Here is a 13820-nt window from a genome sequence, read left to right on the forward strand (position 1 = left end):
GGCGTGATTACGTCACAACCGGCGTGATGACGTCGCTGTCAGATAACGCTGTGATGACGCCACGAACGAACCGATAGCGTGACGTCAGTCGAGGGGTCTATAGTTGAATGGTGACGTCATGTACGCGCCCATCATAAGACGTCGTTCTCACAGCGCGGTGTTGAACAAGTTGTGACGACACGCACGTGAAGACTACATGACGTCATGCTCCTCACGGTGATCTGTCGGTGATTTAAATGAATTCTAATCCATAATAGCGGTTTTTTTAGAGTTAGATCGCGTAAATATATAAATGTGTCGTTTAAACCCATCACCACCCGACACAGCCAACTAGTAAGGGTTGTCACGTATTTTAATACGCACAATGGGCAGCAAGAACGAGATCAAAGGGCGCAGAAGCGTGGTCACCACGTCTACGCCGCCATAGGGAACGAACAGATGGACTTCACAAATCTGGCTGTCGCCTGATGAAGCTGGTTGTAATTACTGGCGAAACGTCGTACTCAGATTGTAAATGTTGTGGCTTGGCTCTCCAACACACACCGGTGTGCTGTACTAGTACACTACACTATACACTACACTATTATACACTACACAACTATACACTACACTATACACTACACAACTATACACTACACTACTATACACTCCACTATACACTACTATACACTACACTACTATACACTACACTATACACTACTATACACACCACTATACACTACTATACACTACTATACACTACACACTACTGCTGTACTAGTATAATACACTATACACTACACTATACACTACACTATACACTACACAACTATACACTACACTATTATACACTACACAACTATACACTACACTATACACTACACAACTATACACTCCACTATACACTACTATACACTACACTACTATACACTACACTATACACTACTATACACACCACTATACACTATTATACACTACTATACACTACACACTACTGCTGTACTAGTATTATACACTACACTATACACTACACTATACACTACACGACACACTAGTGCTGTACTAGTGACGAATTAGCACGTTCTGTTTACGTCACAACCCTTAATAGTTGGCTGTGTCGGGTGGTGGCGGGTTTAACAACACATTTATATTTACACGATCTCACCAACCCCCCCCCCCCCCCCCCCTGTATTATGGATCATTCTAAGCCACTCTTCCGCTCGCGAAAGGATTGTTCTAATCAGAATCAGAATATTTCTGGAGAAATCCGATGAGTTATGAAGCTATTTTTGACAAGTCTCCAGTTGGGGTGGGTCAGAAAGTTACAAAAACTAAAATACCAAAAAGCTACAGGAGTGAAAATCACTGAAAATAAATGAATTTAAACTAAACTATTTAGATTTTACCATTTTTCTGAAGCGACCTGGCCACAAATGATAATTCAACGAAGTAGCTTATCATGCGGAAATGTTTCGCAGCCAAATACCCGAAACTCACGTTTGTAAATGTGGAGGGGAAAACCGGAGGACCCGGAGGAACATGTCTAGAGGAGTGGATTATTGACGGAGTATGCAAATTGTATGTAAAGGTTACCGTCAAGTTAATAGAACGACCGAGACAGAACATCCGCGATTCCGGTTGGTGGTGGCGCACGCGTGGAGTAACCCAGCACAGGTCGGGGGGTCACACGCGCGCACGTGTTGCGAGACTCCCTTTGAGTGCGCGTCGAGAAGATGCCAGGAGATGGCGCTACGGTAACATGTGAACTCCCACCTGCTCCGTCTCGACGGGACCGCGTGCCTGTCCATCACACGCGGCGATTTTGTTCGTGTGCTCCGGTGTCCTCCCGGGTGTAGACATTCGAAAATTGGCCGATAACACCTTCATATAGAGGACCGCAGAGCTTGGGGAATTGTTGGCTCCGGTTCACTGCATGGCTGCCTTTTCATGTGGTTGGTTCTTTATCGCGCCTCTGAGCTATTCTCTTTGAGAGTGGGCGAATACTGTGTTCGTTACAAGAATACATGATTGTTATTGTATACAAGACGAATGAAACAGTACAACCAATATTTTCCAGCAGCATTTTTGCTGTATTTAAGCCAGGGGTCGCCAACAAAAATATCAAGAATAGGCATTGTTTTGAAGTCGATAAAAAAATCATCGACTTCAAGAGCCGCGATGCACGCGAATACGAGACGGTCTTTAAAATTACGTCACGAAGCAGTCATTAAAAAGCCGCATGTCGCCTCCAGAGACGCGGATTGACGATCCCTGATTTAAGCTGACAAGCCTGGACTTGTTTCCACCTCTTGATTCTCATCAGAAAAGTTTGCCCCAACGCCGTTGAACAAAGTTTCCTATGTGATAGGTACAATCCACATCCATTGCGTCGTTCAGTGCACAATTTTAAGGAAACGTATATTTTTTCTATTTTTAATTGGAGTTAATAAAATAGTAGTATTTGCTTCCTCACCAGCCGATTGTCATTTGTAATAAGGCAATTATCATTAAAAATGCATCACACGGTCATGTCACCACGCAACTCGGTGATACCAGTGTGCAAGTGGTGTGGCGGGGGAGAGGTTGAATCTAATTAGAACGGGTTTTATGTTTCAAAGCACAACGCCACGTGAGTCATCGTGGAAGGAAGGAGTCATTCGTGCACGTGCAATTCATTCAAGACATTGGCGGTGGATTAAAGTGCCGCCTCAGCATCCTGACTTAATCTGGCTGATGGGAAGCGACGTGCATCAGCCAATTGTGGGATGACATAGGAAGGGGGCGGGATGCTACGTGCGGTTTGGCAGAGGGTTCCTGAGAGACAAAGACAACATTTTCTGAATGGCAGCAACATTTTATGATTAAGCCAAGGTGACGAGGCGTAGTGGCCCGTTCATGATCAATAAAGTGTCTGGGTCTGAAGTTGAATGTTGCGATATTTGTGATAAAATGTGGTTTCCCCAGTTTTATTGCAACCAATCCAAATTGCCATTATCACACAAACTCAATAGACGGTGTGCATTGAGAATCGATCAAATACTCCCATACTGTACAATATACACATTTCACTGATCACTCTGGTACAGCTGTTTCACGAGTGGCGTTATTAAAGAGAATTGACGAGGAGCGAGAATGACCTTCTATCCAAGATCTCCGAACGTATTAAAGACTTCAGAATCCTCATCAAGAGTCTGCTATATAATACTTTGATATCAAACGTAAGTTCATACAAGCTGTTTGAATCATATTCTCTGGGAACACCGCCATTTAAAATTGCCATATTCCTGAAAAGATAAATTGCAGTGGTATAATTCCAAAACCATCTGGTTGCATAGTTCCTAAAACTTGAAGTATTCATCCTGTTAATAATTGGGTCATTGAAGGACAACAACAGACATTGTAGATTGAGACAAAAACAGAGCAGAGCATGGCTTCATGCTGCCAGGCATATTCCATAATTTTGTCAGTCTGCATATCAGTCTAGACCTGAAACCATAAACATGAACTTTAATAATGAAAGCCTGCATTGTGCTCCACACACGTATGTGGGTGCAGACTGGCTCACGATTAATGGATTGGACAGCATGCATTAACTGATTAACACAGATTTGGTTATTGTCAGAGTTTCTTTTCAAGCATTAGTCATGTCTGTCTTATAATTTACAACTTGCATGGAATGTGGCGGTCGTTCCATATAGTAAAATATATTAGAAATATGTAATGCATTTAAGTTTAACATACAACCAACTATTGTGAAAAGTGTACTCTATATGCAGATCCATGGAAATAAACTAGTGCTTTATATAATATATACATGAATACAATACGTCACAGAGACTTAAATGCTACACCCACACACAGTACAGGAAAGAAAAGCAGGTGTGTGATGTAATTTTACAAAACCATTTATTCAAAATGCATAACACAGACGTTTAGGCTTAAACAGAGGAAGAGTCGGAAGCACAGACAGCTTTGAGAAGGATGGCACATGTGAAATTTACAGAGAAGGAATGCCCTCGCAAGAGCGATTGATGGCATGTTGGAGAAAAGGCAGTGCTTACTCGGAGAAAGTCGTAGCGATAACTAGAAGTAAGACGAGGAAACATTTTGATGAATCAAAACAATACAATACACAGATAAATGCAACCACATATCAAACTACTGTGCACAACATTGACACATGGACATTACAGGAATAGGAGGCATACTTTTTTATGATGAGGCTTTGAAGCTGATATGCAGACGAACGGTGACATAGAGAATTTGTACGGTAAGTGTACAGTGGTTCCTTTTGGGTTCAAGGTGAGGATCCATTCATGCAACAACATTGTGCATCACCTGACATTTTAAGATTTGGCATGTGGACATAATATTTAGAACAGATATAATAACCGAGGTGCAACAGTCAATAAATGAATGAAGTATGCAATCGACCTTGAAAAAAACCAAGTTGAGTGGGCGAGGGTACGAGGCACTCTGCCAGAGGGAGCAGCCTCTCTAACAGTGCCTTGTTTTTACTAAATATATTTAAATGTAAGAAGCAACAAAGCAGTGCTTTTAAAATGTTAAATGAGAGCATCGGATGCATGTGCGTAAGAATGACCTCTTTGCCCAAGGCAGTGAATAAAACAAGGGAGTCATCTGAGCCAGGTTTTATAATTACATACTGTGCAGTCAGACATGGATAGTGCCAGCTAGTGGCTCAAATCATTGGCGGCTCAGTGCCGAGGCAGCAGAAACCAGGGGCAGGCGGGGGGGGGTAAGATGTCTCAATTGGTCCTGTTTCCACCTCTTCAACAACGCACATTGATCAGCAGAGTGAAATATGGTCAAACAACCCCTCTTCCACTTAGTGAACTTGTACAATCATGATTATTGTTTTTGTAAATGTCATATACTGTATACGTTACGTATAACCAATTAGAAAAACAATAGGACATATTGGTCGGAGGGATTAAACTGGAAAACAGAGCAATTAAAGCCAGACTGGGATCAACATTATGAAATGAGGCAGGTGTGAGCAGGTTGGAGTGCTTTGGGATAGTTGGACTTGATGATGAAAAGTGAACACACCGATATATCTAGGAAATAAATAACTGTTTTACTCATGGCTAAATGCCATGGAAAGGGGAGCAGAGTGATGGATATAATGTATGGTAAAACCAAATGGGAAAGGGAAGAGAGAAGGGAAACCGTGGAAAATGTAGAGGAAAATAATAGAAAAGGAATGAAAAATCAAGAGCAAAGGGTCCGGAAAGATGCGCATCGAGAAAAAAGGCGACACAAGCGGCTCGACGCGGAATGGAGCACATTGCGTAGGTAAATCTAGAATGGAGCACATTGTCTGTGTTCACAGGGACAGGCAGAGTTGAGGGATTCAGATTGGGCGTAGCCACTCAGAAGTCACGTCGCTTACGGGAGGCTTGAGCTGACTTAAACGTAGTGTAGATTTTGCCTTCTTTGAAGCGTTACCTTGGTTTCAATTATCTTTCGTCCATTCTATCTGAATCGATTATCATGTGTGACATCAATTAACAATTTAATAGCGTTTCAGCTGTTTATTTAGAACATTATTTAATTTATAAACAAGTTGTTTTTGCTTTTTAAATAAAATGTTTAGATGATGCGCCAGTCCAACGTCTCATGCAGTCCAGCCGCCACAGAAGGAACCGCAAATGTAATCGTTGTTTATGTGTTGGCAGCGGGTTTTCCAAGAGCCTTCGATGTAACTCATTCAAATGGAATCTCTGGGATTATCTTCAGAAGATTAGCACTCATGGGTATTTTTATTGGCACTCACATATTCCTCAATAAATCCTGGACTTTATCTAAAGGAGGTAAAGACATAGGCTTAAACTACACGGTTACCGCGCAATAATAAAAGTACTTGTAAACATGAGAAGATTAGTTGAAAACATGCCATGCGCTCTTAAATTTGGTACAAATATTTAAGTGAAATTTTAACATGGAATTAACAGAGAATTAATTTGTGCTGCTCAAATAACAAATCTGCCAACACGCTGACACACTGAGTGGGGAGGCCTTCATCCAGCAGTGGGCTGATAAAGGGCTGTGATGTACAATGTTTCACGTTGGTGTCGTTTCAGGGCAGGCGCACCAGAAAACGCTTTCCATAGGGGTGGATTTCATAATGTAGCCCTGACTGTTTGGAAACTAGACCATGGCACTCGCTCATACCTAGTGAGTGCTCATTAAAGGAAGGCAAACACTTGTTGATGATTGAGCGTCACATTCAAATCCACTAGGAGGAGCACTCTATCTTTAAAATGGGATTTTTAAAATCACCTTTACAAAAGTAGTGTACTGTACTGCTTGTCCAAATACTGCAATACATGAATATTGTATACACATTCAGTTTAACACATAGGCTTTCGCGACCAATATTATACATAACAGATGTTTTTTTGGGTTAGATCGCGTAAATATAAATCAGGCTGCCTGATGAGTCTGATTGGAATTATAGGCGAAACGTCGTACTGGAATTGTAAATGTCGTGAATTTACACTCCAACACAACTGTGTGCTGAACTAGTAACTTATTGGCATGTTTTGTCACGTTTATTTTGTGTATCATCTTAATTACATGACAATTGTTATTTTTGTGTTATTGTAAATTGATACACACAATATGCATCATGAGCTGGAGTAGTCATTCAACATCCAGGCTAACAAAACTGATGATGGCCCAACGTTGCCATGTGGTTGGAAGCGCTTTACTGTTGGGTCAACGTTCCATGTTTACTGGGTACTTCATGGCCAAATTGACTGTACAATATTACTAAATCCTACTCATAAAAGCAACGACTGCATAGGCAGAACCTTATTCTGTGACTCCAAATATAAATACAATAATTGTATTCCCACCAGCCACTCGGCTTCCCAGACCAATTACAATATTATCCAGCAGTATTTGTTTCAACAAGCAAACTCTAAACCGGTTTTGACACTCTGGGTCTCATCAGCAGTCAGATTTGTTAAACATGTTGTGAGCAAGGGCACCCCATCTAGACAGGGCAGGTTGTGGACCGTGAGTGTTATTCTACTAAAGGTGTACATACAGGGTAGGATTTACTGTACACAAACCCGACCCTGTACACATTCTACCTGAGTCACGTCTCATGTATTTCTATACATCAGAAATTTATGAACAAACAAGTAGACCTTTTTTTTTACAAAATGCTGGACGATTTGCAAATGCAGAATATATTCAATAGTATTAGTCTCAATACAAACAACATTCTCACAATTAAGATGTGTACACTTAATAGCAATCATAAGTTACAGGCATTTGTCAACCCACTTCTGGATTTAGGACTCCCTACGCCATATTGGGCATGAGGGTTGTTTGACTATACTTTTACCACGCTGGTCAGATATCACGCGCCATAGATGTCAGCCATAGCCGGGAATGAAATGCAGGATGTCGGGTTCACAGTGGCGTGTGCTAACCACTGCACAGCCACTCCAACTGTATTGTCAATTGTTGACCCAGCTGTACCTTGCACAGGAAACTTGTTATCTCATTGGGATCTCACATGGTGAAATAGTCAGTCAATATTTCAGTCGCATGAACGATATCTATTATAGCATTTAAACAATATATGTAAATGGCCCAACTGTTATGTCATGTTACCAAATTACCTAGAATGTGCTGAATATCTTCAGATCTCAAGCTAAGCAGGTTTAATCCTGGATAGTTCTTGGATGGGCCACCACCATCCATAAAATGTGTTTTAGGCTGTGGGGTACGTGGTGGGAAACAGAGGGGAGTAACAGCAAAATGAGTTGTGAATTTATATGCTCCAACACCAGTACTCTCCGTCTTCGCGAACCTGCATTGACCAGCGTGGTGAAGTATGATCACATAAACCATCGAACTGGCACAGCATGGAGAGGCAATCGTATGACCAAGGGGATGTACATATGTATAATAAATTGGTTACACAACACATCAACGTTCTAGCGTGTCCCATGTGACACCATAACATAGGTCAATTGAAAATGATATCACTTTTACAAGAGGCTTCTTAGACGAAGGTCAAACGCACACTCTTTTTGGCAGATGTCCTGTAATGACACGGGCTAGAGGGAAAGGTGAACAATGGTGAGCTCATCGCTGGTTTTGTAACAGGAAATGGACACCCTTCCATCGGGCTTGTGTTCACATGCGAGTCCAGCGCGATGAGATGACACTGGTTGCATTTCCTCTTTCAGCTGCGAATGTGCAATGGGAAGGAAGTGAGTACACTCTAAACAAATAGGCACGCACTATTATGCATCGATGCAATGTCAAATGATGTATTCGTGGTGACGTGCGACTCTGGCACTGCATGAAATAAGAGCTGGCCTCTGATGAAAGAGAAGCAACCGTTTCATAATGCACTTTCATGACAGCGGGGAAATCTGCAGCTTTGGTGGAAATGCGCAATAAAATGGGGCTCCTGTGCAATTGTTAAATTGTGTTTCTCAAAAGCTGAATTGATTAGCAATACGATAGAAACAGCCCAGGCATTGAGATATACAAGCTATAATTCTAACAGGGATTTGTTTTTAAAGTGTAACGTGTCACAGCCACAAACATAAACATGGCCTTTCTCCCATCACTCCTCAGCAGAGGCGGTAAAATACATGGGCAGCGCTATAGAAATCTACTTAAATAGCTCATTCAAATTCAGGGTAAAGAAAGATTCCCTTTGACAGATTTTTTTTTAATTCAGGTCATGGTTCTGTGGATATTTCTGTGTCTAATCCTTGTTCCTGTGGATAACCTGACCCCCACATATTTCCAAGTTGCTCCGGTGTGGGGAGGTCTTTACAGAACTGTGCATTGTTTCCTACTTACCAACGTTTTCAGTTCACACCCAATTTTTTTTCCCTTCTGTATAGGTTTTTTTCACCATGTCAACACGGGGTGTTGGCTGCGTATAGTTCATTTAGGAGACAGCAACATTCTACGAAAACCAAGTTGGTCTGTTTTCTAATGCCTCCCGAGCACATGAAATGGTAAATATATTGTTTTACTGTGACACTACGTTCACAGTGATGCACAAGCACAAATAACAAAAAAAATCTACACATTCTTAAATTAAATTGCACGAGCGGAGGAAACGTATATGGTAAAATGTAAATGGGACATTTTAGGCAATGGCTCTTCACACGAAGAAGGGCACTGAAAAAGAGCCATTTGCCCAAAATGTGACTAATTATATAGTTTCTGTTTTAGGCCATAAAATGATGGTGTCGTTTAGATGATGGTTTACTTTTGTGACAGGAAATCAATGGTATTGGCAGCTGTACAGAATGGTCATGACTCATCCGCATAGAGTACATTTGTCAGCGCTTGTCTGTGTCATAAATCAAATGACCAAGCCCATCTCACTATCATTTGCTTATATCCTGGGGGTGGAAAATACTTTTGATGATGAAATTTATGAAGTTGCACCATCTACTCTTTGGTTCTTTCGGTAAAGTCACGTATATATTTTTTTAATTAAATAATAATAGAATACGACGTTTCGACTGAAACACAAGCAACCATCATCAGGTACAAATGAATGAGAAAACAAACCTAGTAAACTTAGAAATATAATGCGATACAACACAGTCGGCTAACACAACAGTCAACATCCCACCTGGTTGATTAAGTTCTTCCAAAGATTGCTAAATTTGAGAGAGACAAAACATAGACAAAAAGGTATTCTAGATATAAGTCATTATTAGCACTGCCTTATCGTGGAAAATACTGTGTTTATAGGCTGACGTTTCATGCAAGTCCTTCAGAGGAGATAGAAAGGGTGGAGCGAGTAATACACTCTTTACTTGCAGGTTACACTTTACTCTGTAGGGCCCTGAGAAAACAACAGGGAAATGTTGAGGTCAAGGAATTAATAATTTTTATTTAACATGAACTGATTTCGCGAGTAGTGTTCTTCTGAAAACCTTAAACATCTTCAGCTTACTCAGCGCCCTAAAACATAAAGTGGGATTTCAAACTCTAAAGTCAGTAAATCTCATTGCCCCTCTCTGCTCTCAAGAAAAGGCCATTGCCTGAATAAACAAGCCCGCTGTATATTTTCTCTGATACTTATGTTTTACTTTTGCCTATTCACCACTGCCAATGCAGTGAGTGCTTTAATTGTTTTGCTTGAGCGGATCCTAAGTCGCTCTGTTCCACATGCTTCTGCGACAATTCTCCCGTACTTCTGCGTGGGGTGCCTTGTGAAAACGCGGCACCTAAACGCGATAGACGAGGAACACAGCGATGATTGTAAAGATAAACGATGCAACCCTCCTGCCACTGGTGCAAGGCTACAATGCTGAATTGTAGAGGCCAAGTGGTGCCAACACGCTAAACAGTCTTCCATACATGCAGTAGCCGTATGCACACACAGTGCAAGCTTTGAACAGTCAGATGCCATGCCAGTTAATTATAAAAAGGCGCTTGTTTCAGATTGTGTGCAAGTCCTATTGAGGCTGTGTATTTGAATACTGTATGTACTGTTGGGTCCTTTGTGAGTGCTGGCGAGAGGCACAGTGGACGCTGCTGTCCTGCTGCTGCCCAGCAACGAGGTCAACGGATTGGAGTCGGGAAGCTTTTATGCTTAGAAGAATGTTCAGTTTACAAAAGACAATGCTGATTCTCTCCCCCGGAAAATGTTGTAAACAGTTCCCGTATTAAATTTACAACACGAATGAATATGATATATCACCATCGACCATGATCAATTCACTGCTGGGTGAAGGCCTTCACGAGTTATTGCAATCCGTCAGGGCCGTGTGATGCAACACATTAACAATAAATGCCTTTCTTTTTTTTCCAGGAAGGCTTTGCTTCAGCCGTACAATTCTTTGAGGGTCATGCGTTGGGATTTTTGGCCAATTTCCATGATAGTTTGGCTTGTGGGAGGAAACTAAATAACCATAAGAAACACCTCGAACGAAGGATATAACAAATCTCGACAGATGGATTTAAAATCAATTGCTGTCCTGTCAACTCTTGGCCACCTGGCAGGCTTAATGCTCACAAACAAAAGCTGCTATGGCTATTGGCTGCTCAATTAATTGAAAGACTGTAGATGCATTGACAACAAACGATGGGTAAATGTTTCCAGATTTAAAAAAAAGTATTTCTCACAGCGTACAGGAAACCGAAAGGTCACTCGATACCTGGAACGGAGTTTACAACTGAATTCATAAAATAAGTAATCCTGGCTAAATACAGGGCCCAAGTGGGGACACGTGTGAGAGAATTCCTAGCAATAATTACGAGGTATGACTCAGAAGTTGCTTAAGCTGGATGCCAGTTTCATTGGAAAATCTTTAGGAGAGAGTCGATATTGCAAACTCGGCAGGCTGTCAACGCACCGACACAAAAGGTGAAATGAGTGAAACAGATATTCAGGACAAGGGACACATCGACGTTTTTTTGATGACTTTTGCCTTTATTAAAAAGTATGTGCAACATCTAATACCCACACCCACGATTCTACTGAACAAATAATCTGCAGGAAGGTGAAAATGATACATAAAAAACAGCAATAATAGATGAATTTAAAAACAAATGTAGTCCCCAAAGTAGACCATTCCCCAAGAAAATGCATAACGTTATTACAATTAAAACAATTAGTGTTAAAACTCAGACTTGTATTGTTTCATTACTGCAGAAGGGGGGAACAGGGGACTTGCAGCATGCAGCGGCAGTGGCGTACCACGGGCTTTTTACTGCCTCGACCAGAGGTGACCACATCATGGGGCCCTCAACGATGAGACGCGGGGCCAACTCTGGGATCCATCCCCATGCTGGCCCCACCACCTCATTACCCGCGATAGATAATTCCCGTTTTTATTTTCTTAACGCAGGCAAGCCGTACGTAGTGTGAAGGTTAAAGATTCGCATGTTTCTGCATGTTATATGGACAGTCCCATTGTTTACAAGGTCATAGATGAATTTAATATTCTGCGGAGTTAGTAAAAGTGCAACGTTTACAACAACTATGTTTCTGTCGTCACCCATTTCTATTTCCAATTCAATCGTCGAAGTCAGGTTGACCCACGTAAGAGGAACGAAACGGTCCGGGTACAAATACTGCCCAATCTCAAAGGGCAAGGAGTACTTTAATCGGGGAGTGCCGCTAACACGATAACATGTTGGGATCATTAACATTCGTGGTATTAGCTCCACGTAGGAGCACGCTGTTCAACACGAGGAGAGGAGCACAGGAAGGCTCTGAGTTGTATCCAGGAGGGAAGGTGCTGCCCATACCCACGGGACGACGCCGGCTGATGAGACATTAACGACAGAAACCCCACCCTGGCCGAACAAAGCCGAGCGGGACAAAGATGAGGAAAGCCAAAAAAAATGGCCAAACAAAAGCAGACATGGCATACGATCGCTCGCTTGCATAACAAATCACAGGTGTGCTACATTATCCTCATGTTCAGATGCACAGGAGCCCAGCAGTGGCCAGTTGCATACAATTCAGTTAAATTTAGCCTTAGTTCACACTGGTATATATTTAATTTGGAAGCCACTGGAGCTATGCACTTTTAAATCAAGATTGATAACTAATATATTTATAAATGCTTTTTGTATTTAGTTTGTTGTCCTTCCCCCGCACCTCCGATTAGCATGGTTGGCTACGTACAGTGTGGAAGACGTTCAACATACACACACACAGAGCAAACTAAGGGGAAATACTTTGGGTGTTGTATGAAAAAGGCCATAGGGCTTCTCCCGATACCACCCGACACTTGCCCACCCGCACGTACGCAGAGGTGTGTGCCAACCAGATATCAATGAAACATTCAGTCTCTACAAATGCCAATCACGGCAACATGTTACAATATTAGTTTAGTGTATTTATTTCCTCTCACGTCTAAGCTCCCCAACTTCACCAACCCGCACTGACCAGTGTGGTGAAGTATGGGTGAAATAACCCCCGCGACTTGCATGGCTTGGGAAGGCCCTCATCCAGTAGTGGATTGAAAGAAGGGGCTGTTCATGTAGAGTACAGGTTTAAAACAAAATAGCATCGTAACTTGTTTTGTTTCTTCAAGGTAGTGCTTCGGTGGATTTATATTGCTCCAGCTCATTGTGTCGTTGCCCAAGAGTGTGGCTGGTTGGGTGGTTTACGGCCTCATAGAAACGCAGCCACCTCACTCGCCTGCCCCCCACACCAGACAGCCTGCTGCCTCCTGACCCTCCAGGCTTGCGCATCGCCACGTCACTGCCGCCTGTTTTAGCTCGGAGCTTCTGCAGACCCGGCCATGCTTCCAGTTTCTCCAGAGGTTAGGTCCGTCGACCCCAAAATTGGAGATCTGCACGGCCGCGGATTTCTGACGACCGTGGACCATTGTATCGGCACAGAGACCCAGCGGGTGATAACGCACGGCTGTGCCGACGACGGGGCACGTAATTGTGCAGTGCAGTACACAGGAACTCCAATATCCCAACAGTGCAAGGCTAACCACAAACAAAAAGCTCGCCTGTCCTGCAGACAAAGCAATTCCATTTCCTAAGTAATCACCGTAAAAGCACGATCCGCGAGGGTCAGCCACCGGTACTCCAGAGCATTAGTACAGCATTCATTAGCCAAGGAGGACGAGCATTTCATTACGGGGATCTGGGTCAAGACGGCCTCTTGGTCGGGGGCAATTTTAGGGGATTCGGCACTTAACGTATTCGATGCATGACTCTGATCGCATTTTCATTAATCATGCCATCCAAGGGTTGTGAACAAAGATGAGCTTACTGGAGCCCTTTTAAAAAAAATGCCTCTCGTACAACGCAGGCAGTGATCCTGTACGGAAGACCCCGGGCAC

This window comes from Lethenteron reissneri, chromosome 9 (genome assembly GCF_015708825.2).
Source record: "Lethenteron reissneri isolate LAM-NWPU_2019-01 chromosome 9, ASM1570882v1, whole genome shotgun sequence".
Taxonomy (NCBI): domain Eukaryota; kingdom Metazoa; phylum Chordata; class Hyperoartia; order Petromyzontiformes; family Petromyzontidae; genus Lethenteron; species Lethenteron reissneri.